The 27492-nt window shown below is 38.6% G+C and overlaps 1 long non-coding RNA gene across 1 annotated transcript; it reads right to left on the bottom strand.

Moving 5' to 3' along the window:
- Positions 1-8680: 8680 nt before the first annotated feature.
- LOC121819626 (uncharacterized) lies at positions 8681-26876 on the bottom strand. Its single transcript, XR_006059908.2, has 3 exons — positions 26766-26876; positions 25596-25746; positions 8681-8953 (listed from the first exon to the last, which is right to left on the bottom strand). It is a non-coding gene; the product is annotated as an uncharacterized LOC121819626 (long non-coding RNA).
- Positions 26877-27492: the final 616 nt, after the last annotated feature.

Here is a 27492-nt window from a genome sequence, read left to right as displayed (position 1 = left end):
TCTGGAAAGCAGCAAAGGTAACCCCTCATGCATTTGTTTCAGTCAGCAACTGCCAGTCCATTTCACACAGGACTAGAACGTAAATGGCGTCTCATAATGCTGAGGCCAAAGAGGACCCCAGGGCTTACCCTAACCAACTCCACATTTAACCAATGCAGACACTGAGCCCTAGAGTTAAGGGCACAGATGTGATCAGACCCATATTTCTGATACATAATCCAATCTTTGGTTTACTATCATTCAGTCGCGCCCAACTCTTTGCAACCCCATGAATCGTTCCATACCAGGCCTCCCTGTCCATCACCAACTGCCAGAGTCTACCCAAACCCATGTCCATTGAATCATTGATGGCATCCAACCATCTCATCCTCTGTCTTCCCCTTCTCCTCCTGCCCTCAATCTTTCCCAGCATCAGGGTCTTTTCAAATGAGTCAGCTCTTCACATCAGGTGGCCAAAGTATTGGAGTTTCAGCTTCAATCAGTCCCTCCAATGAACACCCAGTACTGATCTCCTTCAGGATGGACTGGTTGGATCTCCTTGCAGTCCAAGGGACTCTCAAGAGTCTTCTCCAACACCACAGTTCAAAAGCATCAATTCTTCAGCACTCAGCTTTCTTTATAGTCCAACTCTCACATCCATACATGACCGCTTGAAAAACCATAGCCTTGACTAGAAGGACCTTTGTTGACAAAGTAACATCTCTGCTTTTCAATATGCTGTCTAGGTTGGTCATAACTTTCCTTCTAAAGAGTAAGCGTCTTTTAATTTCATGGCTGCAATGACCTTCTTCAGTTATTTTGGAGCCCCCAAAAACAAAGTCAGCCACTGTTTCCCCATCTATTTGCTGGGAAGTGATGGGACCAGATGCCATGATCTTAGTTTTCTGAATGTTGAGCTTTAAGCCAACTTTTTCACTCTCCTCTTTCACTTTCACCAAGAGAATATTTAGCTCCTCTTCACTTTCTGCCATAAGGGTGGTGTCATCTGCATATCTGAGGTTATTGATATTTCTCCTGGCAATCTTGATTCCAGCTTGTGCTTCTTCCAGCCCAGCGTTTCTCATGATGTACTCTGCATAGAAGTTAAAATAAGCAGGGTGACAATACACAGCCTTGACATACTCCTTTTCCTATTAGGAACCAGTCTGTTGTTCCATGTCCAGTTCTAACTGTTGCTTCCTGAACTGCATACAGGTTTCTCAAGAGGCATGTCAGGTGGTCTGGTATTCCCATCTCTTTCAGAATTTTCCACCGTTTATTGCAATCCACACAGTCAAAGGCTTTGGCATATCAATAGAGCAGAAATAGATGTTTTTCTGGAACTCTCTTGCTTTTTCGATGATCCAAAGTTAAGCATCTTACCACAGGTATTTTTATGTCTGTTCTCTAACTGGTGAGATTGAGAAATCTAATTTGCTGACTAAAATGAATATAGCAATCAGGACTGCAGCATGTAACTCAGTAGAGTGGAGCTTTTAAAAATTTCACCTATGGAAATGTGTATGTAAATGAAAATCATTTAAACAACCTCCAGAGGATTCTTTTAAAAATGGACAGTAGATAGAGAAGTAGTGACAACTTTTTTCTTATGAGTCAAAGTAATACCATCACAGAAAACATAAAATAAATTCGTCTTCACCCTATTGGTTTTCACTTAGAGGCCTAGTTCAGAATCACCTGAAAAGTTTTAAAAAGCATACATGCCTGATCCCCGACACAGAAAACTAAATTAGAATCTCCAGGCTTGGACATGGTACATGTGTACTTTGAAAAAAGATCTCCATATGATTTCAATATACAATTTCTATCAACAATGTGGAAAATCTTATTCTTTTATAAACACTGGATAGGAAAATTAAAAATGACAACATCCAAAGTTTAGATAATATCAAAACCCCTCTTTTTCTCCAGATGTTTTACCAACCCAAGCATCTTTACAGGCAGAGTGCACAAACTGCATTATATCCAGATGCCGATACATAAAATTGTTATATTTCAATTATAATTTTGGATGGGAAAGAATAAGAGCAAAGATAATAAAATCCATAGAAAATTCTAAAACTGCATTTCAGCCAAGAATTCCCAGTACTTCCTCACCCATCCAGTCCTCATCCATTTTTCTAAGGAGTCATGGTGCCTGGCTTCAGCCCTATATCCTTGATCTCTATTTGGAAAGATAAGAGTGTAAGAGTGAATGGTGAAGTAAAGATAATACAGTGGGAGGGAGAAAGGAAACAAAGGGTCCAAAAAATTCATGAAGTTAATAATAAATCACTGAAGACAACAGAGTTGCCTAGAATCAGAAGAACAATTGACCCTCAAATAATGGAAACGGTAGCTGAAAAAGTGGTCTTTAGTACCTGCCCAGCTTCACTGGTAGTTCAGTCAGTAAACAATCCATCTGTGATGCAAGAGACTGGGGTTTGATCCCTGGGTCAGGAAAATCCCTTGGAGAAGGAAATGGCAATCCACTTCAGTATTCTTGCTTGGAAAATCCCATGGACAGAGGAGCCTGGCAGACTCCTGGCTAACTCCCTGGCAGAGTCCATGGGGTTGCAAGAGTCAGACATGACTTAGTAATTAAACTATCATACTGCTGATAAGACCAATAGTTAAAAATTTCTTTAATACCGAGCTTAAGAATGTAGCACACATGTGAGAAAAGTTACTATACAGAATATAGCAGCATATAAAGAGAATCTTTATGGTCACCTGTTTATGGATACCCAGGCATTCCCCAAAAGAAGAGCTGCTTCTATATTAGGTTAAGATAAGAAGAGTACCAACTCAAACCCTGAGCTAGGCGTTACGGTTTAGAATGGTTACTAATTTGGAAAATTAAAGTCTCTAGCACCAAGTTTGGTCCTCTGACTTGGGGTTTTATTTATAAAGTTCTCTTGCTTAGGGCAACAAAACAAAAAGAGAGGAAACACAACTACATCATGATATACTTGCATATGTCACAGTTTGGTTTCTTGGAAGCTGTCAACGCCTTTTGCCCCAGTGTGACACTGGAACTCCAGGAGTAATCCTACCCAGCCATGACATTTGTTCCTGGATGGAATGTCTTCCTACCAGGGAGAATGCAGTGGAAGTCCATTGTTTTGTGTTTCTCTTTTAACAGCCTTGCCTTTTAATGACATCACTCTTAGCCATGAGATATGACTGCATTTCCCCAGTTGCCTGATAGTGAAGCAAAGGTTACCTTCTATTTCATAGCAGTGTTGTCATCAAATAGTTCTATTTCACAGATATGACAATGCAATGAATAAAAAATCCCCCAAGTGTACAAAAGGGCTAAAGCAGCCTTTACAACAGGAAACCAATGAGGCGGCAGGATTCAAATAGCCTCCCTAACAGATAACCTGATTGGCAGCCTCTGATATCATCCCAACCTTTTGCAAACAGTGACTGCTTTGTGTTCAACTTTTTTTGTTTTGGTCTTTGGAACTCAAAATAAAACAAAGAGAAAGGCCCATATACACTGCATTGGATGGGCAGAATACAGATGTCCACTAGCCATTTATAAGGACACATAAGATTTCCCAAAGACTTAGAAATTTCATAGAACCTTAAAGAGAATCATTGGAAGAATTTTGAAAAAACGACATGTTGGAAAGTATTCATAAACCGTTATGAAAATCTGTGTGCCACTGCATTTCTTTTAGTGTGACAGGAGGTTAGTTGCTGATTGGAGTAAATGGCTAAAATCAAGATTTTTATTTGTTGAGAAGAAGCTGTTTTGTCCCTTTAACAATGATAATGATTTCATAATGGAAAGTGGAGTTCTGTATGAAATTGCTGTTTAACTAGAAGCAAGGTGTCAAAGTGCTCAAAATAAACTGGTTGAGTGAGTTGCAGCAGGTAGAAAATACTGGCTTCCATTTCCTTGGTTCATTTCAGCAAATGCTTGCTCCATGGGAAAAAACAGGTCCACTCTGCAGAACTCTCAAAATCCCTTTGCAGATTAAAAAAGAAAAAGTTCCGAAGACCTTTTCTTCTATATCACCATGATGAATGAGCTTTTATGTAAAATAAACATAGACGCTGACAGGAATTTTTTCTGAATGTCACAGTCTGACACAGAAAAAAAGAGAAAAAAAAAAGCCATTTCAAAGTCAGTGTCTCTGCAATGGTTTTATGGGAGAGATGACAAAGAGGAAGAGTTGTCTTTTAACACATAGAGCAAGCTGCCAATCCTTGGTGTTATGTGCTTCTAACCTAAGATGCCTCTCTTCTTCTTTTCCACATTTTACAGTCCATGTCATTGCTGGCCTGTTCCATGAAGGCTTTTGTAGCTGGGGAATCCCTCCATATTCCATGTGAAATTCCTCCTTGGAAACCTTGATGTAGTACCTCTTCTCCAGAAAGAACAGGAAAGAAAAATGCTTTGGACATTTGTCTCTCTTCATTCTATTAATCTTCCAGATTTTCCATGATCTGTTTTCCAGTTTTCCCAGTTCTAAGGTGCCCCACCTGATTTTATCTGAGAAAGAACTATATAGTACAATGAAAAAATATGGGATTTTGAATTTGATTCCTTCTCTGCTGTTTTCTATGTGGGATCTTGACACACAAAAAAATCACTTAACACTGAAAGCCTCAGTTTCAGCAACTGCAAAATGGAGGTGATATTAATAATGGGTTATTTTGATGCTAAGTGAGATAATTTGGGGAAAGCCCCTTTCAGTGCTTGATGGAAATTAGGAGAGCAGTGCATGTCCTTTTCTCATTTTCTTCCCCTTTCCTGAAACTCTCCAACTCTGTTATTATTATTATTTTTTTCATCATTCCCTGATGAATGTTAATTTTCTAGAAGGTGAAGATATTGGGTGCAGGTGGTTAAAACGCATGAGAGAGCTTTTTTGACATTTATTTGGGTACACATTTCCTTCTAAGATCTGAGTACCTGAGTGGCTGGAATTATAGGAGGGGACTCTCGCATTATTCCACTTCAGATTTATATTTTACACTGAATAAAAATAAAATAGAATCAGTCTCTATATGGTAAACACTCACTTCTAGAAATATAGTATTTGAGACAGCTTACCTCTCTTTCTTGGGATGGATGACATCTCTACTTAGCTCATGCCCTAAGTTCTAGAAATACTCTCTTATTATTTGGGGTCTAAACTAAAATGAACTGTCTATTCTTCACGGGAAAACAAAACAAAACAGAAAACAGTGCTGCTACTCATGATTCCAGGCTCAAAGGTGACAGGTGATGTTGCTTTTGTGCCACATGGAGTCAACCAATTTTCCTTTTGTCTTGGCCAAAAGCCCAGGCACTCGGAAGTATAATATTCAACCACGGTTATACATTAGAATTATCTGGGTAGCTTTAAAAACACTGCAATGTCTTCATTCTCGCATAGACCCATGAAATTAGAAACTCTTGGGGTTACACCTGGGCATAGGCATTTTTTGAAATCCTCAGATGACATCAGCATGCTTCCAGAGTAGACAAATACCAATTTAGAAAAGACTGTCTCAGTCCTGAAAGTGTTATTATTTCATAACAACCCTAGGTGAGATTGCAAACAAATTGATTTTGGTATATAAGGGGCATATTTTTCCCATGCTTGGTGCTCTATTTCCATTGTCCCATGCTCCTTAAATTACCTTTTAAATCATTTCAGTAAATACACCATGATATACAGTTAATAAAAAATAATTTAAAAACAATTCAAGGAAAACCAAATGCTTACAGAGGTGGAAGTTGGGTCCTTGAGCTGTGAGAGGTAACTGAACCAGGAAAGCTTCAGAGGCAAGATTCTAAAATAAATAAAAATTAAAACACAAAGAAGCCCTGTCTTGGGAAGTGTGCACTCAGGTGTGGGAGAGCAGGATTCATTCTTGTAACTGGTCTCCTGCGTGTACTTTTGTTTCCTTACAGTTTAATTTCCATACAAAAGCCTGAGTGATTGTTTAAACAATGCAAATTACTTCTCTGTTTAAATCTTTCCAGTAGCTTCTCACTACACATAGAATAAAACCCAAATTCCATCCTATAGACAAGACAGGCCCCTGTTCTCCTCACTGTTCCCATTATACCCCTCTCTATGTATCTTACTCTCCTCCAGTCACCTTGGGGGTTTTCTGTTCTTGAGTAGCACAAGCTCCCTCTGGACACTGCGCATTCGCTCTCCTTTTGCAGGGCTCTTTCCCAAGACCACAGTGAGGCCTGTCCTGAACTCCTGACCCAAAGCAGCCCCCCTCCTACCACCTTCCATCTCTCTCACGTCTCCTCAGAGCTTTGCTTCAAAGCATCATCATTTTCCCAAATCACGTTCATTTTGCCCCCTTCCTTGAAGGTGAGCTGTGAAATCACAGCTTTGATTTGTTCATTTCCATGTCTTCAGCAAATGCAGAGCCCACGGGTCTCTCTAGGAAATTAATAAAAAGTAGCACTCTTGACAAACACAGGGCTGCAGGTCCCAAAGCACACTCCCATGGCTTTATGAGTCCTTTTGAGAGATTTACAAAAGCGTCTTCCTTCTTCCAGGAAGATGCAGGACTTAATCGAGGTGTACATGCAGATGGTGGGTTGAAATTTTTCACTTGCTCTGCACAATGGTATATGGTGGCCAAAGTGCCTGAAATATGGTAACTCTTTGCTGAATGAATTTATCAGGAGTGATTGTGGCAATGCTCGTTAGCAGAGTAATCACTTTGCTCCTGTGTTCTGAATATTGCAAAAGAGACTCAGCAGCAAAACAGCCATGTGCAAATAAATGGAGAACAAACAAGTCTCCGGAAGAAACCACCACCAACACTGCTTGATTTGTAGTGTTTGCCAGTTTCCATGGTGTAAAGAGTCCATCCAACCATAGGCCATCATTTCAAGCCATTAACATGTGGATGGCTTGCAAAATTCCTGAAAGGTAACGGTTTCACAAGCTATTAACGTGATACCAGTGGTTCACACTGACTCCTACACACCAAATCAAACCTTACCCTGATGTTAAATCTCAAATAGGGATCTCAGGATCTGGGTCAAAGAAAATGACTAATCCCACACTCCCTTGTAGAAGAGGTAAAGATGATTTATACACAGTGTGCCGGCATCTTCCTGCATGTGAGGACCTGGAAATGGCTTGACTTCTAGGTGGAATGGGAGATCTAAGATGATTTCAAAAATAGAGGAGAAAAACAAAATTAAGGCTGACACCAGTGACCTAATGCATTGAATTTCTCTTTCTTCATCTACAACATAAGCAATTTGGACTAAATATTCTCCATTTCAACAAAACAGACTATTGTTCTATATGCCATATGAGTATTAACATGAGGAAAGGGGAAAACTAGAAGGTCTTGGTTTCTTGGTTTCATAGTTTGTGCTATGTATGTAAATAATATATTGCTCTTTCTAGGATAGTGAGTATTTAATACATCCTTTTCTAGTTGAAGTAAAATTATTTAGGTCAAATTTGCCTTCAAACTAAAAACTAAAGCTTAAGAACTTTTTAAATGCCAAGGATACTATTTAAATTAATAAGAACCCAAGTATTTTCCTATTTTTTCTCCTATCAGAGCTTGCATACTGATTTTCCTTTTTACTTCTCTATACACCCTATTTGACATCCTTTGTTTGATTCTGGATTTCAAGCAAAAGTTAAACACGTGCCTAGCAACTCAGACAAAAAGGAAATCCAAACCATTAAGCTGGAGAAGCATAAACCACTGTCATCAGGGGCTCAGAAACAGCTTTCAGAGTTATAATTTCTGATGTTGAGCTATCACTTTGCTGGGCAAATACTAGTGTTGAAATGTATTATTACTACCCTTCTCCCTAGTCCAACCACCAGAACAAACATCCAACTTCTCAGGGAAATTCAAGTGTGCATGGATGAGACAGGAGCCCTTTGCTGCAGCCTTTAGACAGCGGACACCAAGCTCTAATAGAGTCTGTCATCCTCACATGAGCCACTGAATCATGTTTATATATAACTTGCATATTAAAAAGCAACAGCCAATGTCAATGGTGCTGATATAAAAATATCTTAATAGTCAGTAACTGACTAATGAATACTACCATAATAACAGTTTAATTTGAAGAATTCTGACAGCTGGTTGCTTTGATGAGCATGGTTTCCAAGGAATCTTAGTCCCATGCTGAGAACATCACCAGCCTGCTGATTGATAGCAGCAGTGCAGAACTGTTTAATGTCACCTCTCAGCTAAAGTAATAATAAACAGGAATGTTACGGTTTATTTTTCTGTATGAATTGTTCAGGCTGTATATGGTAAGTACCAACTCAATAGGGGATAATAGCTGCCATTCTCCTGGGAGTTGTAACTGGAGGTGAGCCTTTTTTCTTTTATCAGCAAGGTTTATATATCAGAATGAATGTAGAAATTCTTGATTTTCTGGTGGATTTATTTTATTCCTTTACATAGCTCTTGCTCATCCCATTCTGCTTAGCAAATGTAATTACTCTGGTTAAGATGTAGCTTCCTTATTATTTTTGAACTTCCCAAGATAGTTTAAAGCAGACAGCTAGGGTATGAAATATATGGTTCTACAACTATCTTAATTATACTGTGGGACTCTGTATTTGATATGAAATAGCAATGTCTGGGAAGTGAATTTAATCTCTACAGATTTAGGATGATTGCCAAAAAGATTCATTGATTTTTTTTCCAGAAGTGCAATCTTTTATTGTATTAATGTCAGAAGCTTCAAATTATTAGGAAATGTGTCAAGAATCTCAAGGTATAATAATGTTCTTTAGAGAGCTTGATTCTGAAGACAGTGCAATGAAATGTTCAAAAAGAAAACATGTCTTATGTTCTTTAAGAATAAAGCTCTGGGATTCGTTTTAATTTGTCATTTTGAGCAGGATGAAGTCTCCACTGAGTACGTTGATGTGAAAGCTCTGGGTGTGATATACAGCTATTCCTTGGTCACTCAGAGCTTCACAAGCTCCAGATTGCAGGGACTTTAGCAGTCCTGGAAAAAAAACCCCAAAAGATACTGAGTTGGGATTTGAGGCTTCAGAATTGAATGATGAAAAATCACTGGGATTTGTCCTGGTGAAGAGGTCACAAAAAAGGGATCATAAAAAAAGGGAGATAATACTATGAGTTGTGTCACCAAGCTCAGGTAGAGATTTTATATGTCCTAAAATCAGGGGAAATCTAAGCACTGGGGAATGGATTACTTAGGGTGATTTGTACTATAATGAATAAAAAGATGGGTTAAATAACACAGAGAAAAGAATGGTTCTAGCACCTGAAAAGGCCATAAATTGGGTGGGCTTCAGGCACATGGGATTCAGAGATCAGTGCTATCATGAGGGCTTGAGCTGTATTTAATATGCTCCTCAGCCTATGTGCTCTATAGGCTGTGCGTTCCACTCGTTCTCAGACTAGCTCACCCGTACTCTACTCTAGCCTTTGTCTAAAGACCTCAAGGTAAAGTCCTAAGATTTATGCAAGTTTGACTCTCATTCTTTTTAGAGCAATCCAAGTCAATAATTGACTCAGCCTAGGAAACTCACAGATGCCCCAATATAAATCAGGGGCTGTTAAGGAATGCCATATAGATGCTGATGAGAGTGGTGATAACAGCAGCGTGTTCAGAGAGAGGCACACTCTACTTTCTGGAAAAGCAAAGGTTGCCTCAAAGGCTGGAAGGTACAGGTCCTATTGCAAACCTCTGAGTACCAGTTGTATTCATGTTTTCAGGACTGACTGAAAACTTGATATCCAATTTTCATTGCCAAATGACACAGTCTAATTGTTCACCATATCACTCAAGGCTTCATAATGAACTTACTGACCTTGCCGGATGGGACTTCTATTCTTTCAGAAGGAACTCTACATTCTGATGGGGCTGCTCTCATCCCAGCTCCCTACCTTTGTTCTTACTCACTCTTCCCTCATCTTTCATTAGCATCCTTTTCTCTAAGCAGCTACATCTGACTTGGCTCCGAACATTGCATTGAAAGAGGTAAAGGATAGTAATTATGAATGTAGGTACTAGAGTTGTGTAGGATCAGACTTAGCTCTGTTAGCAAGTTATTTAATGTCACTCAGCTATAATTTCCTTATATTTGAAATGAGTGTATAATGGGGCTTAATTCAAATGTTGTTCTAAGCATACAATGAGTTAATATATGTAAAAAGTTTAGAACAATGCCTGACACTTGGCAAGCATTCAATAAATGTGAGCTAGTATGTAAAAATATTCTATGAAATCATTCTCTATCATCCCACATCTCTCCTTCCTTTAAATTACTGTAATGTTTTGGCCTGAGTCCCTCACTGCACTCTTAAACATTTGCTGCTGTTTATATAGGTGACAAGTATCAGATACTTGTTTTTCTGCACAGGACATAACTCCACACCATAAATCTATAATGTAGGCACCTAACAAATATATACTGAAGACATGGAATGTGGCTAAGAATGTGGCTAAGACTGTGGCTATGCATGTTCAAATAGGATCACAGTTGGCCAAAAGGACCATTGAAAAAACCCACTGAAAGTTAACATATGCAATCAAATCCTGTTTTTTTTGCACAATAAAAAAAAATTTTTGTCTATAGAGCTATGGAAGAGTTTATCAGTTAGGTATATAATTCAGGTTTTAAAATTCCATTCCAAATATTTACTAACACTCAGTAAATATTTTCTGAGTATTAGGCTGGCATATCCCCTTCAGCATATTCTAGGCAATTTACTAGGTGCAGGGAAGATGGAGGTGAATAAGACAATCTCAGACCTAGCAGAAAAAGAAAACATTAAATATCACAAGTATGAAAAGGTCTTTAAGGAAAAGTACAAATAGACATGTGTATATCAGTGTGGGTATAGCACAGGCTTCCTTTGTTCCCTGGATGTGTAAACATTAGTGCTACTGGTACACATAGAGGGTTATTATAGGCACATTATATATAGGAGGTAATAGCTGTATCTGTATAAGGCTATATAGTTTCTAACAGTACTTCCTTATTTCTCATTTGATATTCACCATTAGGTTGTGAGGAAGTAAAGATACTATTTTCTCTCAAGTAAAGGTTGAGTAGACTAAAGTTAAGTGAAGTTACACATTATTTTGTAGATTAGAGGGATAGAGCTGACTGAGGGTTCTAGAACTACTGACTCCATAATTAGTAATCTATTTTCTCTACCTTGTGCCCCCTACTCCTCTGCTTTTCCAATAGCAACTTCTACTTACATATATTTGATGAGAACAAGGTAAACATAGTGATATATCTGTGATAGCAACAGTGGCGTGGCTTCCCTGTAGCTCAGATGGTAAAGAATCTGACTACAATGCAGGAGACCTGGGTTGGGAAGTTCTCCTGGAGAACGGATAGGCTGCCCATCCCAGTATTCTTGGGGTTCCTGGTAGCTCAGATGGTAAAGAATCCACCTGCAATGCAGGAGACCTGAGTTCGATTCCTGGGTTGGGAAGATCCCCTAGAGGAAGGCATGCTGACCCACTCCAGTATTCTTGCCTGGAGAACCCCCATGGACAGAGGAGACTGGTGGGCTACAGTCCATGGGGTTGCAGAGAGTTGGACATAATTGAGTGGCTAAGCACAGCACAGCAAGGGTGGCAATTAATATTGTTTGCTAGTGTGAATTGGATATAAAAAGGTAATTTATAGGCTCAGCATCTGGTTGTTGCAAATGATATTTGCTTACCAAGAGCTCTTTTCTGTCTTTACATGCTAATTCCTCCTCATCCTTGGAGATCCAGTTTAAGTGTGACCTCCTTAAGGAAGCATTCCTAGATTATTCTTCTAACTCTTCCTTCTCCTTTCTAAATGAAGAGCTTGCTCTACTACCTGAGTTCAAATATCACATGGATTTACTTCTGTCTTCCTAGGAATCATGGGCTCCTGCTCCTAAAAGCAGGGTCTATGCCTCATTTATCATTTTATCTTTAGTGTCTCATACAGCATTTGGAGAGGGGAAGAGGGAGAAGAAGATGCAAAAAGATATGTGTGTGTGTGTGTGTGTGTGAAAGAGAGAGAGAGAAAGAGAGAGGGTTGGAGAGAGGGAAGGAGAGAGGTCGCATACATGTCATGTGCTAAGTCACTTCAGTTGTGGCTGTCCATGGGATTCTCCAGGCAAGAATACTGGAGTGGGTTGTCATGTCCCTCTCCAGGGGATCTTCCTGATCTAGGGATCAAACCTTTGTCTCTTATGTCTCCTGCATTGACAGGGAAGTTTTTTACCACTACACATGGAAAGCCATGGCATTATACAGTGCCTTTCAAATTACTTTAAAAAGTTTAGATTCCAAATTACACTCTTAAGAGTCCATGAAAAAAATAAACTCCCAGGACATTCTTTAAAATTCTAGCATATGTAACTAAACTCTTTCTTCTACAGAAAATTAATAATTGCCTTATTTATGGTTAAAGCCAGCAGTTGTATAATAAAAATAGTGCAAGATTCTATATAGACATGCAAGACAGGAGAGAAGAGAGCTAGGCTGGTAGTGAGGCTACATGGGTTCCAGGTGTAACTTCACGGCTCTGGAACTCATTCTTTGCATGAGGTGTTTCAAAGGTCACTTCTTGTTTTAAAAAATTATGACACGAAAACAGTAAAGGTACCCATCTTTTACAGGGAAAATAGAGACAAAAATATAACATATACCATGCACAAGGTAAAAATAAGATTACAATGAAGCAATTAGATGAAATTGAAATCTCCAGTATATAAAACACTGCAGACAAGAAAGGCTCTTTACTCCAGATGGCTAATTGAATAGAAGATTTGTGTGAATGCGCATGAAAATGGTAGGCACAGATATAAACTTGGTATGAAGTAAATCAGAACAATCATGCATTTTTCTAATGTAAAAATTTCTACTTGTAAACAAGGAAAAAAGAGTAAAGGGTAGAATAAAGAGAAAAGAGCATATATGATCCATTTATGTATTCAAGGTTCACAGCTTTAGTGAAAATGACAGATGAAAGGATTTTTTTTTTCTTTTTGGATGTATTACAAGCTATTTGTTAAGACTGAATACTATTTCAGCTAAGTTGTATAGAAGCTCCTATTCTTCCTACTAAAGCAGGTTCTTTTTTTTTTCTTTAATAACAGTCCAACTTTGAACAATCAAGATTAAATGGAGCATATGTTGAGACTATCCATCTTTGACATCTTGACTATCTTGTAAAAAAATAATATCACATAAATAACACATTAGCGGTTACTTCTCCTGCTTGATGAGACTCTTTTTTTCCTTGGTCCCTACAGCCCTCTCTCTCTGGCACAGAAAAATTTGGAGAAAAAGTGGTGAAAAGATAGCAAATATAAAATAAATTTATATTGTTTTTAAGATATACATACAGTTAAAAAAAAAGGTATACATACAGTGAAGAAAGGAAAAGATAATAGATTAGTTAACAGTAAAAATGCCTGAGCCATAATGGACAGTGAAAGATAAAATGGCATTTATTACTATTATTATATTCATAGTAATAGCAATAGCAGTAGCAGTAAATTTGTACCAAATTTCCTAGCTTTTAATGCGTGTGTAGTAAAACGTGGGCTTCCCAGGTGATACAGTGGTAAAGAATCTGCCTGGCAATGCAGGAGAAGCAAAAGATGCAGATTCGGTTCCTTTCTTGGGAAGATCCCCTGGAGGAGGAAATGGCAACCCACTCCAGCTTTCTTGCCTGGAAAATTTCACAGAGGAGCCTGGCAGGATACAGTCCCGGCAGACATAATTGAGCATGCACATCATATGCCACGTAATCAAGTGTTGCTAGGATCAATCTTGAAAATTTATGGCAAAGCAACTGGACATTGTTTATGCTCCATCAATAGCAAACCAGCGCAAACTGAAGGAACCGATTCCAGTTGCTGCTAGAACGGCTCCATCCTTGCTCTTGCAGAATAAAGTTGCAGCAAGGAAGAGCCAAGGAGATTTAAAGGTCAGAGACAACATTGCATAATGATCTGACTTTATATAAGACTATATGGAAAGATCATTTATTCACCAACAGATAAATCTAGGTCAAAAGAAACATTTAGAAGGATATGTTGAATTGGCTCACAATGAACAGTGCCTTGAGAGAGTTGTCATTCTTGTCACAAACTACAAAAATGTTGACTATTATCAATCATCCCACAGCCCACATATGGACTGTCCTTCATTTTCTAAAAGCTATGAAAATTGCAGGTGGCAACAGCCTTCAGGAAACTAAACAGCAACTTAATAATGAGGTGTTTTAAGGAATCATACTGATACAAGTCAGGTTCCAGATAAATCAGTGTAAGTATTTTTGTGTGTGTATGCCTGCTCAGTCGCACAGTCATGTTGGACTCCTTGCAACCCTGTGGACAGTGGTCTGCCAGGCTCTTCTGTCTATGGGATTCTCCAGGCAAGAATACTGGAGTAGGCTGCCATTCCCATCTCCCTGACTAGTTACAATTGAAAGGCCCCATGACCAGATTTTTTGACACTAGAGAGAACCTGTAGGAGTTTTAGATGGTTGTTCCTGAAGAGAAAGTGAATGAAAAGCCTCCCCCATCCCACAAAAGCCAACAACCAATCCTGGCTAAAAAACAAACAACAAACCTATTAACTATTAGGGGATTTCTGGAACTAAGAATGTTTTCATTTCTCTTTGGTTTCTAGCTTTAAAAAATCAGTATCAATTAGTGGAGTATACCTGAAGTAAAAAAGCCAAAAGAATATGCTTGTATTATCTACAGAAAAAGAGACATTCGTGTGTTATAGCTTAGTAAAGTTCACAATTCGGACATGCATGAAAGAGACTAAATCACTTCCATGCTAAAGCTGATACTTCACACTATTTTGTGACATCTTCATGTATTTAATCGTATGAAACAGCATGTCAGCTAAGACTTTGAGAAAAATCACCTATAGATTTTTAGGTACTTTTTCTCAACACTGACTCATCCCCATTTTTTCAATGATACATTATGAAAAATTTCACATATGCAGATAAGGTAAAAGAATATTACAGTGAACATCTGTAAACTCATTACCTGGATTCTACCATTAACATTTCACTATACTTGCTTTACCTTCTACCCATCTCTTTAGACAATCAACCCATCTTAGTTTTTGATGTATTTCAAAGTGCATCACTACATTTTCCCCTAAGTACTTTACCATGCATATCATTAGTTAGAGTTCAGTATCTGTTTACAATTTCTTTGATGCAAAATAGACATACAATGAAAAGCATACAGCTTAAAAGTGCATTCTGAGTTTTGAAAAATGCATGCATCTATGCTACCAACAACTTTCAGCAACACATTGAACATGATCATGGCTCCTTCAGGCCTCCAGAAACCACCACTGTTCTTATTTTTGTTCCCACCATAGATTTTTCTCTAGAACATCTTATAAATGGAATTCCATAGTATGTACTACAGTGGAAGACTTCTTTCAACCAGTATATTATTGGGCATCTCACCAGTTGTTTTTTTTTTTTTTTTAATGCAGAGGGGTTTCTGTTATAATTATAACACAATTTGTTTATTAATTCTTTTATTTATGGACTCTAGACTTTTTCTAATTTTTTTACTACTGTGAATAATGTTGCTGTGAACATTCCTATAGTGCTCCTTAGACCCTGCATCTCATCCACAGGCAGTCTCAGTCTCTCCCCACGAAACGGACAGTCCAGGATCTATGTGGAAGACTGCGCCCTTCTGATCATCAAATAAGTTTAAATTTCAGACTCTGTTTGGACTTGATCAGTTAGTGGACTGTTCTTTTTCTCCACTGAGCCTTAGAGCCCAGATGGAAAGATTTTTTTTTTTTTAAAGGAAAATAATGACCTTAGTCATATTCTGAAGTGTGAATGCACTGTTTACTACAAATACTTGCAATTCTAGGAGGAAAAAATTAAAAGAATTGCTGTGTAATTTATTACTTCTTCCATTAAGATTGTGACTTAAAATAGCCTGGAGTTTTTAATGTTGTAAATCTCTCCAAAAGAGATTTCAGTGCTTATCTTTTTTGCTCTCAAAAGAAACAAAAAAATCAGTATATCATAGATATCACATAAGTGACACAATTTCAAACTGTTATCAGTATTAGACTATTACTAATGCCCAGCACTGATATGAGTTGTGAAATTCTTGAATGTTTTTCTAGCCAAACACATTGAAACAAATTTTCTGGAATAGAAGAACAATTTCTCATGACTACTTTAATACTTGTAGATTTAACTTCTACAAGGCTATACAAAAATGATGATATTATCAAGTCAAAAAAGAATTGGGAACAACTAATTACAAGTGATTCTAAGTTGCGGGGGGGGGGTTGGATAGGAGTTAGCATAAATGTTCCTTTTAACTTATTTAGTTTTATGTCAAGGCAATGGCATCCCACTCCAGTCCTCTTGCCTGGAAAATCCCATGGATGGAGGAGCCTGGTAGGCTGTAGTCCATGGGGTTGCTACTAGTCAGACACAACTGAGCGACTTCCCTTTCACTTTCATGCATTGGAGAAGGAAATGGCACCCACTCCAGTATTCTTGCCTGGAGAATCCCGGGGACAGGGGAGCCTGGTGGGCTTCCGTCTATGGGGTCTCACAGAGTTGGACACGACTGAAGCGACTTAGTGGCAGCAGCAGTTTTACATCAAAAGTTATTATGGACACACAGTTAAAGATCTGTTACATGTTATACATTCATACATGTTATAGAATGATTCCTCTTAAATAATTCTTTTTAAAGAACATATATATATAGAAAGAGAGATAGACAATATATATTTCATCTATTTTTTAAAGAAATTTTTCAGGAAGGAAAATGTACACTATCAAGTGTTACAAAGAAAAAGAGATAAGGTTGTTTTATTAGGTTAATATCAAGAAAGAAGTGCATGTACAATGCATATAATCTATGCAATGACAAAAATAATCATCTTACTGAAGTGAATATCATACCAACATTGGAAGTGACAGGAAGAGCAGATCATTTCAAAATTTTAGTTTTACTGTTTTTCTTATAAATGATAACAGAAGAGAGACACTGGACAATGTTTACATAGCTATATAGGTCAGAATTAATGTTAGCATTTATTTTAATCACCATGGGAGCCTTGCTGGAACCAATAAACCCAGTGCTAATACTCTATTCACTAATAGTGATAATCAGAATATCTTGTTAGGGGTTTCCCTTTGAAAAGGTGTCCCCCAAGGACTGTACTAGGTATCAAAGTTCTGACTGAGCTGTGTTGATCATTAACAACAGCTTCCTTCACCCTCTCTCTAACTCTAGCCAGGCACAGTACTTTGCCTCTGCCTATAGTCCAGGTCAACCCACATCCTGAATCTCCTCTGAGCTTATGTAGGATTTCATTTGCTGATATCCTCAGGCTCTATTACTGCTGCTGTAATTTTGTGCCTGTTCCCAAACTTTTTGCCTAAATGGATTACTTTTAGTCCAGACTCTATATTGGGTTCTTGCTGCTGTATTATTTAATATTCACTTTGGTAACTGATCCTTGCTTGACTCTTCAATCTCAATGGTTCTTCTCTCTACTCCCTGACCTTCTAGACCTAAAGTCTTGTTTCCCTAGAGCACCTTGATTGCTTCCTCATCTCTATACCTCTTGACCTCACTAGATTGGCCCCAGTGGTTTTATACTCATCTCCACCTTGGCCAACACAAAGTCTATATATAATAGAATAAAATCTGGGCAAAAATCCTGAGACATATTCTAAGGGAAATAGAAGAGTTTCCAAAAGAGAAGAATATTAATTGACTTGTAAAGCTCAACATTTAGAAAACAAAGATCATGGCATCTGGTCCCATCACTTCATGGGAAATAGATGGGAAACAGTAGAAACAGTGTCAGACTTTATTTTTTTGTGCTCCCAAATCACTGCAGATGGTGACTGCAGCCATGAAATTAAAAGACGCTTACTCCTTGGAAGAAAAGTTATGACCAACCTAGATAGTATATTCAAAAGCAGAGACACCACTTTGCCGACTAAGGTCCGTCTAGTCAAGGCTATGGTTTTTCCTGTGGTCATGTATGGATGTGAGAGTTGGACTGTGAAGAAGGCTGAGCGCCGAAGAACTGATATGTTTGGACTGCGGTGTTGGAGAAGACTCTTGAGGGTCCCTTGGACTGCAAGGAGATCCAACCAGTCCATTCTAAAGATCAACCCTGGGATTTCTTTGGAAGGAATGATGCTAAAGCTGAAACTCCAGTACTTTGGCCACCTCATGCAAAGAGTTGACTCATTGGAAAGGACTCTGATGCTGGGAGGGATTGGGGGCAGGAGGAGAAGGGGACGACAGAGGATGAGATGGCTGGATGGCATCATGGACTTGATGGACGTGAGTCTGAGTGAACTCCGGGAGTTGGTGATGGACAGGGAGGCCTGGCGTGCTGCGATTCATGGGGTCACAAATAGTTGGACACGACTTAGCGACTGAACTGAACTGAACTGAACACTAACTAATATTGTGATCTTCTATTCATTTACACCATGGAGAAGGCTTCCAGTCCCAGCATTCTGTATTTGTGTGCATATCTTTATAATAATAATTACAACACATATTCTATTAACAACTAGATTCAAATGTGTTGAAAATTTCCCAGGTATAATGATCATTCCAAATAAATGAGAACATCTAGTCAACAGACAACTGCAATAGTTTTCAACATGGCTGCATGTAAGAAATATCTGGGAAGCTTTTATAGAATCTATTGCCCAGGGCCCATTGAGACCAATAAAGTACAGCTCCTTGGCACAAGGCATATGTAGTGTATACAAGCTCCCACATGTGATTTCAATGTGTAACTTAGATTATAAACTACTATAATAATCAATGACTCAGTTTATTGAGCACAGATTTTTTAAAATGTCCCCTTCACAGAGTGAATCAGGCAAAATATTTCCTGGAACATGAGATATTAATAAATAAATACATAAATTCAAGAAGTAAACTGTCCTGTCAACACAGACATTTTCAGAAAATATAAACCTGATTTTTGGCCCCAAACTTTACTTGACAGTTATATATACATTGATTCATCTAAAAGACAGTAACCCATTTATCCTTTAAATATTAGAGAGATGCTTCTCATTTGGAAACTGTTCCATTTCACTTAATAACCTGGTTACATATATTCTTCTAAAATAAGAAGTCAGCAGAGCTCCACCTCTGGGGCTAACGTTACAGACCTGGTGTTGACCAGGTAAATCACCTGGGTTTACTTAGTTGATTATGAATTGATCTCATTACCTTTCCACACTCCTGCTGTTAACAATGAAATTTCACATATAGTCACACAAATATAAAATAATAAAAGTGAAAGATAAAGCCCATGAGTCAGGCAAAATGGATAACAGAAGTAATCACGGTGTATTACTACTGTACAAATCAATAAAGCAAATATGTTATTCTTTTTAAGTGTCATATTACAATAATGCTTTTCTGAAGACTGTTGTCTGAATCCAATTTAAAGTGGCATCTGCTTGTGTTTGCTTAAAACAAAAGGGTGGTTGACTTAATGAATTATTTACAGGCATGCAATATGGCAACAGTGTCATTATGAACTCTCTTCTAAGATCTCCTCTGGCTACTCCTGGCAGGGTGTCAATTTGCTTGTTTTTATGGTAGGTGCACGAAATTGCAAAGCTATTCAAAGAAATGAGATTCTGCCATTGGACTCAGTAACGCACACAAACCCAGTAATAAAGCAATGGTGACAAGAATGGCGGAAACATTTATTTGCCATTAACGATGTGTAATGTGGAGCTCAAGTTAAAAAGGAATCATTAGAATTACATAAAGCTGAAAGCAGCTTTGAAAACAGGCCTAAGGCCTAAAAGAAATCAGAACAAGCCTATATGAAGAACTGAAGAGAAAAAAAAAAAAAATGTCATCTCGGTGACCTCTTCCTTCTCCTTCTCATGTATGCTACTTGTTTCTCAGCAACTGTTTGGCAAGGGAGAACTGGGAGTTTTAAGAGTTTCTGTGTCATAGGTAGAAGAAATTAATAAATAAAAGACTTAAGGGGAAACATGGATACAAAGTGGTTTGTCACTTTATTTTCCTTGGTAACATTCTATCCATTCTAGGTTTGCTAAAACTTATTTCTATCAAGCCAGTGTATCTAGACAGACAGCTTGTTAAGGTAGCTGGCTGTTAGAAGCAGGTCAAAACCCAGGGGAGGCCAAAAATAACAAATCCCCATAGAGGAGGTCATAACTTACTTTCAGGTAAGAACCATGTATAATCTGACACAATGCCTTGACTATAACCACTGATCAGTGATACTGGGTGATGGAGCAATTTGATCAAACTGAAATTTCAATTTATGAAAAAAGGCCTTGTGAGAAGATTTTGTAAACTAAAACAAGCTACCACTGGTAGTTTCTTCCTGCAATGCCAGCCCCAGAATGTGAGAAAGGGGTATAAAGGGGATTTGTAGCTCTATAGCTGTTCTTCCAATCTCTTTGGTAATGACCGGCCACATGTCACACCCTGCACTAGGTTGGGACCATAAAGTGGTAAGTCAGGCCATCATCCCCACTTTTCGTGGATGGTTTAGCAGGAATTTTTTGTTTGGAAATTTTATGGGTTTTATTTGCCAGAGATTCTGGTGGATAACTAATGTTGTTGTTGCTGTTTTTTAATCTTAAAATGCTTTTTATTCTCTGAGGGCTATAATTGTTTAGAGTTATCTTTTCATATTTGAATTAAGAACACACCCAAAAGGAACAGATTTTCTTATTAACTCTTAGAAAGACAGACCCTTAAATGCTGATAAAAATATTAACAGAGTATGATTAAGTACAATTTATACTGATGAATGGATTTTATTGTGAAAATAGAAGCTTTGTGAAAAAGAGACCTCCAGTGGATTTGCAGGACCAGGATATAAATTCAAATTGTGTTTTCCAGTTTGAAGGATGAAGAAGAATTAAGAAAATCACCTCTTTCCCACGGGGAGTAATGCCTTCTCTGACTAACATAGCTTTGAGACACTGTTCAAAGGAAGTAAGAAATTAGTAATCACCAAGCCAGCGGGTAGGACTGATTAATTTACTCTGACTCTAGTCACAGAACAAATTCACCAGAAAATTGCCAAAGTACATTTGCCTTTTTATAGTCCTAGGTATAAATTTAAAGTTGTGGTTACCAAGTCTAGTGGTCTTTTAAAAATCTTTTTATGGTTCCTGTAGCTGTGCTATTTTTATGCCCTGAATATGTTAGTAAAAAGAGGGCTGAGGGCATGGACTCTGGTTCCCAGGAATCCTGGGCATAAGTCCTAACCTTTTTCATGAAAAAATTATGCAGCTTTGGACAAGCCATTTAACCTCCCTTAAGTGCTATTTTCTCAATGGGAAATTTGGAAAATGTTAATACCTAAATTCTTTATACCTAATGAAGGTGAAATAGAATAATGTAGCAGGTTTTAGTCACTAGACATGTTCAAAAGTGTTAGATATATTATCATTATCATTATTTTAGTTTTCTCACCAATAACCCCTCTGAAAATCCTTTAATATTAAGTCAATGTAGCATTTTTTTTCTAAGTCATATGAGACCCCAGGTTTACCAACTTGTTGCCTGGGAATAATCACATATGAGGAAGACAGGATATATCAAAATGAAATCAGAAATTTCTATTGGTTGTAAACTCTTCTATGGAGAACCCAAGGCTCTGTCTCTCCTATCTGTATCACACTCTACTCCCAGCCAGGGGACATCTGCTGTGTACATCAAGGATAAGGACAAAAGGACCACTATTCTACAGGAGAGTTGGCAAAGAAAAAGATAAAGAGCTCTTTCTGCCAGTGGAGTACTCTTTAAATTGGCTTTCTTTGTGGTTTATTTTCTCTTTGGAATATTTTCCCTTTTTCCTTCAAATTCCTTCATAAGTACTTTGTCCCTCCTCTTCTCTCCCAAGTTACTGGTGAGAGATTTAAAGTTGTCTACTGTTTAGGAAGAGCCTTCTGAAATGGGGAGGCCTTGAAAAACTGTGGTGGGACTCAAAGAGGGGAAAACAAAAGTGACCAAGAGAAGCTCTGCTCTAGAAAGTTTCATCCTTGTATAGGATTTTCACTTCACTGTGTTGTTACAGCTCAAGGAACAAAATCAAGGAAGAAAAACCAAGTAAAATCTGTCTCCCTTTAGTCACCAGTGTGGAAGGCCAGAGTGTCCAGAAGCTCTAGAATTCATTAAGAGTACACTGGCTGACAGTGGATTCATTTATTCTTCAGAAATATCTGGGTGTGGTAGCCAGCTGATGCAGAGTTCCAGGATTCCAATACTGTTAATATATTTTGGAAAAATGGGGACCATTAAGTGTGTTTCTCAACATTTTAAGTACTAAATGCTATTTTGGAGAAGGAAAAGGCAACTCACTCCAGTATTCCTGCCTGGAAAAACCCCATAGGAGCCAGGAGGGCTACAGTCCATGGGGTCACAAGAGTCAGACACGATTGAGCAACTAAACCACCGTCAACTACCAAATGCTATTTAATTACATACTCTTTGGGAAAACTGCATTTGACTGATATCTTGTTCACTTATTTTAATATTTCCAACGAGCTGACAGCACAACACTATTAATAATACCTGTCATGTAAGGCCTGTAATCAGCAAGTAGCCAAGAAAAGTAGAATCAAGTATGCTCTATTGTTTCTTTCCTACACCCTTACTTGTAATATCAATTTTGTATTAATTTTCATTAAAAGTATTTTAAAATAAAGAAACCTATTTAAAATCATTTATATACTATTGTGATGCTTTTTATTTATGTGGGTTTATTATTTCTAAAGTACTCACACATATTTTATACAATTAAAACAAAAATCATACCAAGTTTATTATCTCAGTTTTACAAGCAAATGGACACTCAGAGAAGCTGCATCTTGCATAAGGTCCCAAAGTGAATAAATGACAGAATTAGGAAATAAACTCAGCTCCGATCTCTTTCACCTCACCATAGCTGACTTTTTTATTATAGTATCCCAGCAAAGAGGAGTTTTGTATTCCAATGGTTTTAAACTTCATTTTAGCACTGACTTCATTTCTCAAATGAAATATCATGCATAAACCTGAGGCACATAATAAAACTGGGCAGTAGAACACCCGCGGATCCCCCTCTATCTCCATTAGGCGGAGACCTCTGAGGAACTGGCATTAAATCCAAAGTGTTCTCAGAGTGTGGTTTGAAGGCACTTAGCATCCAGATCTACTCCCTTACCGTTAGGCATCCTCACAGGTGGGCAGAAATACTACCATTTTGTGAGGGCAAAATGGAAAGGCAGGGCCCAGTGTTAAAAAATCAAGAATTTTAAGACGGTGACAGCAGAACCAAGTAAGAGGCCCTTTCTGATGGACAGCATAGGCTGCTTGTCTGTGAAGCTGTCCTTGTGTGTAGACCAGGATTTACCTTCAGAACCCTTTAGTAAATGGTTTCTAAACCTGTGTGCTTCTCTTTTCTCAATGACCTTTATTATTATATTCATATCTGCATTGGGGAATGGTCATTAAATCTGCTCAAATTACATTAAAGCGGGGAATTTTTAAATCATTAAAACATATTTTCCTCCTGCCTGCATACCAGACCTTCACTCTAGTGCACAGCAAAGACGCATACGTCCAAGGGAAACTGGATTCCAAGGAATCTGAACTAAAAGATATTTATTTTGTAAAATGGAAGCTCATAGCTTGAAAGCAGGCATTTCAAATTCTTTGGATCTCCTCCCATTCCTTACCCTACCATTACAATATCAACTATCAATATTGGTGGGCTCAGCTAAAAGACTGTATCACTAGACTGTCACAGACACATGGCTGTATATTCATCACATCTGTCTCCTATTGGTCCTGGATACCCAGGAAGGTGGTATCTTTGAAAGATATCACCACAGAGGACGGAGTGCTGTTTATAACTTCTGGGTCTAGCCCCCAAACCTGTATACTCCTCCACACTCTGCTTCTTTTCCTCGGTTGCAGCCAAATGCAGAGGGCTCTGTAGAAAACTCAGATATCCTAGAATATGATGAAGCTAGAAGTGGAAGAATCCTGATTAGCTCCATGCATCAGAGCATCTTGGTCTCTAATGACACACTGGTCCATGTTGGACTGTTTGGGAACTTAGAGTAAATCTGTACTGTATTATGTGACCAAGATTTGGGATTGTTGTGTTACAACAGTTAGTATTACTTTACCTGACTATACATATAGGCAAGATATTTCTGACACTCCTGGGGCTTAGCAAGAGTTAAGAAGAAAGACAAAAGTAAGCATTTGAAATAATATATTTATTTCTGACCCAGGAAATTTGTGTGAGGAGACATAGAAAGGACAGTTATATGGCCATATATATGTCTCTTGAGGTTTCCTCTCTGCATATCATCTTGGAGAAATCCTGTTAAACACATCAAAAGGAACATTGAGGGTATCATTTCTTGCCCTTGTCTACATTTGTGACTCTGAGAGGAGACTTCCTTATCCTGATAAAGGATAGGTCATGGCAGTCTGGTTGGACACCATATCCAGGTAGGGGGAACCCCTGATATTTAGCTTTCCAAAGCATCCCTGGTTCCTATCAGCTGTAGACAGAGCATGCAGGAGTAGAGTCTGACCAAAGAAGAGGCTAGAAGGATTGGTGATGGGAGATCAGATGTCTCTCTGGCATGGGCAGCTTCAGAGATAATCAAGTTAGGGCCAAAGGGAGTCAAAGCCACATTACATAGAGGTCTGGAGAAAGAGCACAAACCCAAATGAACCACCTAAGAATACCAATAGACTCCAATCAAACTGAGTCAAGATCACAAGTTACTCCACCTGTAGAATTTAACTAAGAACACTTTCAGAGTAAGCCACACATAGATGAAGGAAAGGCAGGAAAGTTTGGGTAGAAGGGCCCTAACTCTTCTCCACTCCTGGAAGGTTTTGTAAATCACCTCTTACAATCAATGTGCCCAGACAACATCACATGGAAAGCAATAGGGCATGGGAGCCACCTCAGAGAAAATCATGCTTACTCCAAAGACGAAACACTATTAACAGATTGATTAAATGACCAGTATAGATTACACTTTAAGCAGGGTTGAATGTTGAGCAATATTTTTTCCTATTAGGAGATGGGAAATTTGCCAGAGTTGGGGAACAGAGGGAATGGAAGATGACAGGGTTGGAAATTAGGGTTAGTTTAAGACAAAATATTCATGTATTCTTTGTATTACCCCAGTTTTGATATGAGTTAAACCTTGCAAATCTACTATGTATGATTAAAAGAAAAGTAAACTAAATAATTTCAAACTATCTACTAAAACTTCACAAACCCCAGGACTCTCCTGAGAAAGTCTGGCAATGACAGATTTTTGTAAACGTATGGCACTCCTCTTCTTTATTTGGCAGTGCCATGCTATTAAAAAGTATAATTTCCCCACATCCATTCTTGTGAAATAAAACACACGACAAGGAAAAGTGCATAAAACAGTGTCAGGCTTTTCATTCTTTCTTTCTGAGCAGGTCTGGGGGAAACCAATCTTGCCAAGAACAATGTCAGAAACATCAATTGACTACAGTGATAACAACATACCCAGAAGGCAGGTTGTCTGACAATAAAGTTGCCAAAAAAGAAATTGCTGTACCTGTGGAGACCTTGAGTAGTTCCATGAAGGTGGTCCATTGCTGATAATAAAGGCAGTGCAGAGCAGCTGGAAGTTCCTCTAACTAATGGGAGTTTCCTGAAGATTCTGAGCCATTTGGCTTTGCTGGTTCACTCCAGAAAATATACATGTGCTGCATTTGAGAGTAATGTAAGTTTTTGTCAAGAAGGCAGCAATTATCACCATTAGACCCTTCCCTCTTCATATCCATATTTAAAGTTCACTTTTGTTAGTGATGGAAACCAAAGCCTGTCCCTTGATAATTGGGCACCAGATATAATTGCATGAGTAGAGAATAGCTATAGTAAGTAGGAAAGTGCTTAGTTCTCTTGCTTTGTGTGATATTTATGTTAAATTGTTTTAACCAACTCTTTTAACCAATGCTTGAGTGTACCAAAATGGCCAACTAGAGTTTTAAACAGTAGTAAGAGAGTACAAGCTAGAATATTTCAGAGTTTAACTCTAAAATGGATTTATAGTTCCTGCATGAACCAGAATATTTGAGGTCACTTCAGATTGTATCTCTTGTCCAGAGGATACCAAAGAATTCTTGTTAGGCTGGATGGAGATAGAGAGCACAAAGAGCTACAACAGAAATGGGGAAGAAAGCCCCTGGGATTGTAAAAGTCTGTGTAAGACCGTGTCCAGAGTGATGCTGACTTGCCAGGTTTTCTTCCCTTTTCCTCTGTCCTAGAAGTTTATTAGGAAGAGAGAGAGAGAGAATTAAGAGAAACAGCATAGACTTCATGTTCCCCCGGTGAAGCATTAAGATCTGTATGGGTTCAGGTGTGCTGCTCATGTGCAAAATCATCCAGGTCTTGACCTGTTGCCATTTATGTGGTATTAGTTTTCTCCACAAGAGAGCCTGCAAGCTTATTTGGGATAGGGATATTATGCCAGTTCGTGTCCTAACAGACTGGCACACTCAGACTAGGATAATTCAATGAGGGTTTAATAGAGGAAAAAGAGTGGGCAGGGTTTTAGGAAATGGTACATGGGGAATGGTATAGTCCCCTAAGAGCAACAGAGCTAGAGATACCACCCTAGGCTCAAAGAACGCCAGAAAAAGGGTCTTAGAACTTCTGTTCTGTGACCTTTCACAGAGCCAGTGGAGGTGAGAATGCCAAAAAGAGGGAAAGAATACTGTCTCACCTTCCTGGAGCCTCCTGCAGGGGCACCATGGGCTCAATGGGAAGCCAGAGGCAGGAATCCTGAGAAGCTGCCTGAGCACAGAGCACGCTGGGATGGGCTGAGCGAGGATCTGAGCGAGGCAAACTAAGGATCCTCAGCATGGACACACTTCCCTTTCTCTTTTAGATACATGGCACCTGGCCTCAGTAACCAGGGGCTTGATTAAGAGGCTGCTCTTGGCATTTCAATGGCTCTTTTTCCTTATCTATATAGTAGCAAGGCATCTGCCTGCTTCTACTCCCCATAGGAGAGGAATTGTTTATCTATTTGAGGGGCCCTAAAAGAACCTGACTACAGGAATGATTTCAAAGCATAATTTACACCACAGCAATAACAGACCCCTAAAAGCTCTGATTAAGAGTCTTAAATAAATTCACCTTCTGTAATTGCCAGTACACGTCTCTGTCCTCGACTTTATGAACCAACTCCAGCACCCCCGAGCTTACATCCCTCCTTGATCAATCTTCAGCAAGGGATTTACTTCTCTAATAACATGCTTCTCAACATCAGGCAGGTCCCAGAATGACCATCAAACAGAGGCAATGCGAACAGCTGGGAGTATCTGATGGTAGTAAACACAGATGTGCCTGACAGGACATTAACTGCTTAGCACATTGATGTAACTGACTTCCCAACATTCAGCAAAGCTTTGTAGTCCTTGAGATGCTACTGCCTGGGTCTAATGATT

This window comes from Ovis aries, chromosome 5, assembly GCF_016772045.2.
Source record: "Ovis aries strain OAR_USU_Benz2616 breed Rambouillet chromosome 5, ARS-UI_Ramb_v3.0, whole genome shotgun sequence".
NCBI lineage: Eukaryota > Metazoa > Chordata > Mammalia > Artiodactyla > Bovidae > Ovis > Ovis aries.
This window is presented reverse-complemented; position numbering and strand designations above follow the sequence as displayed.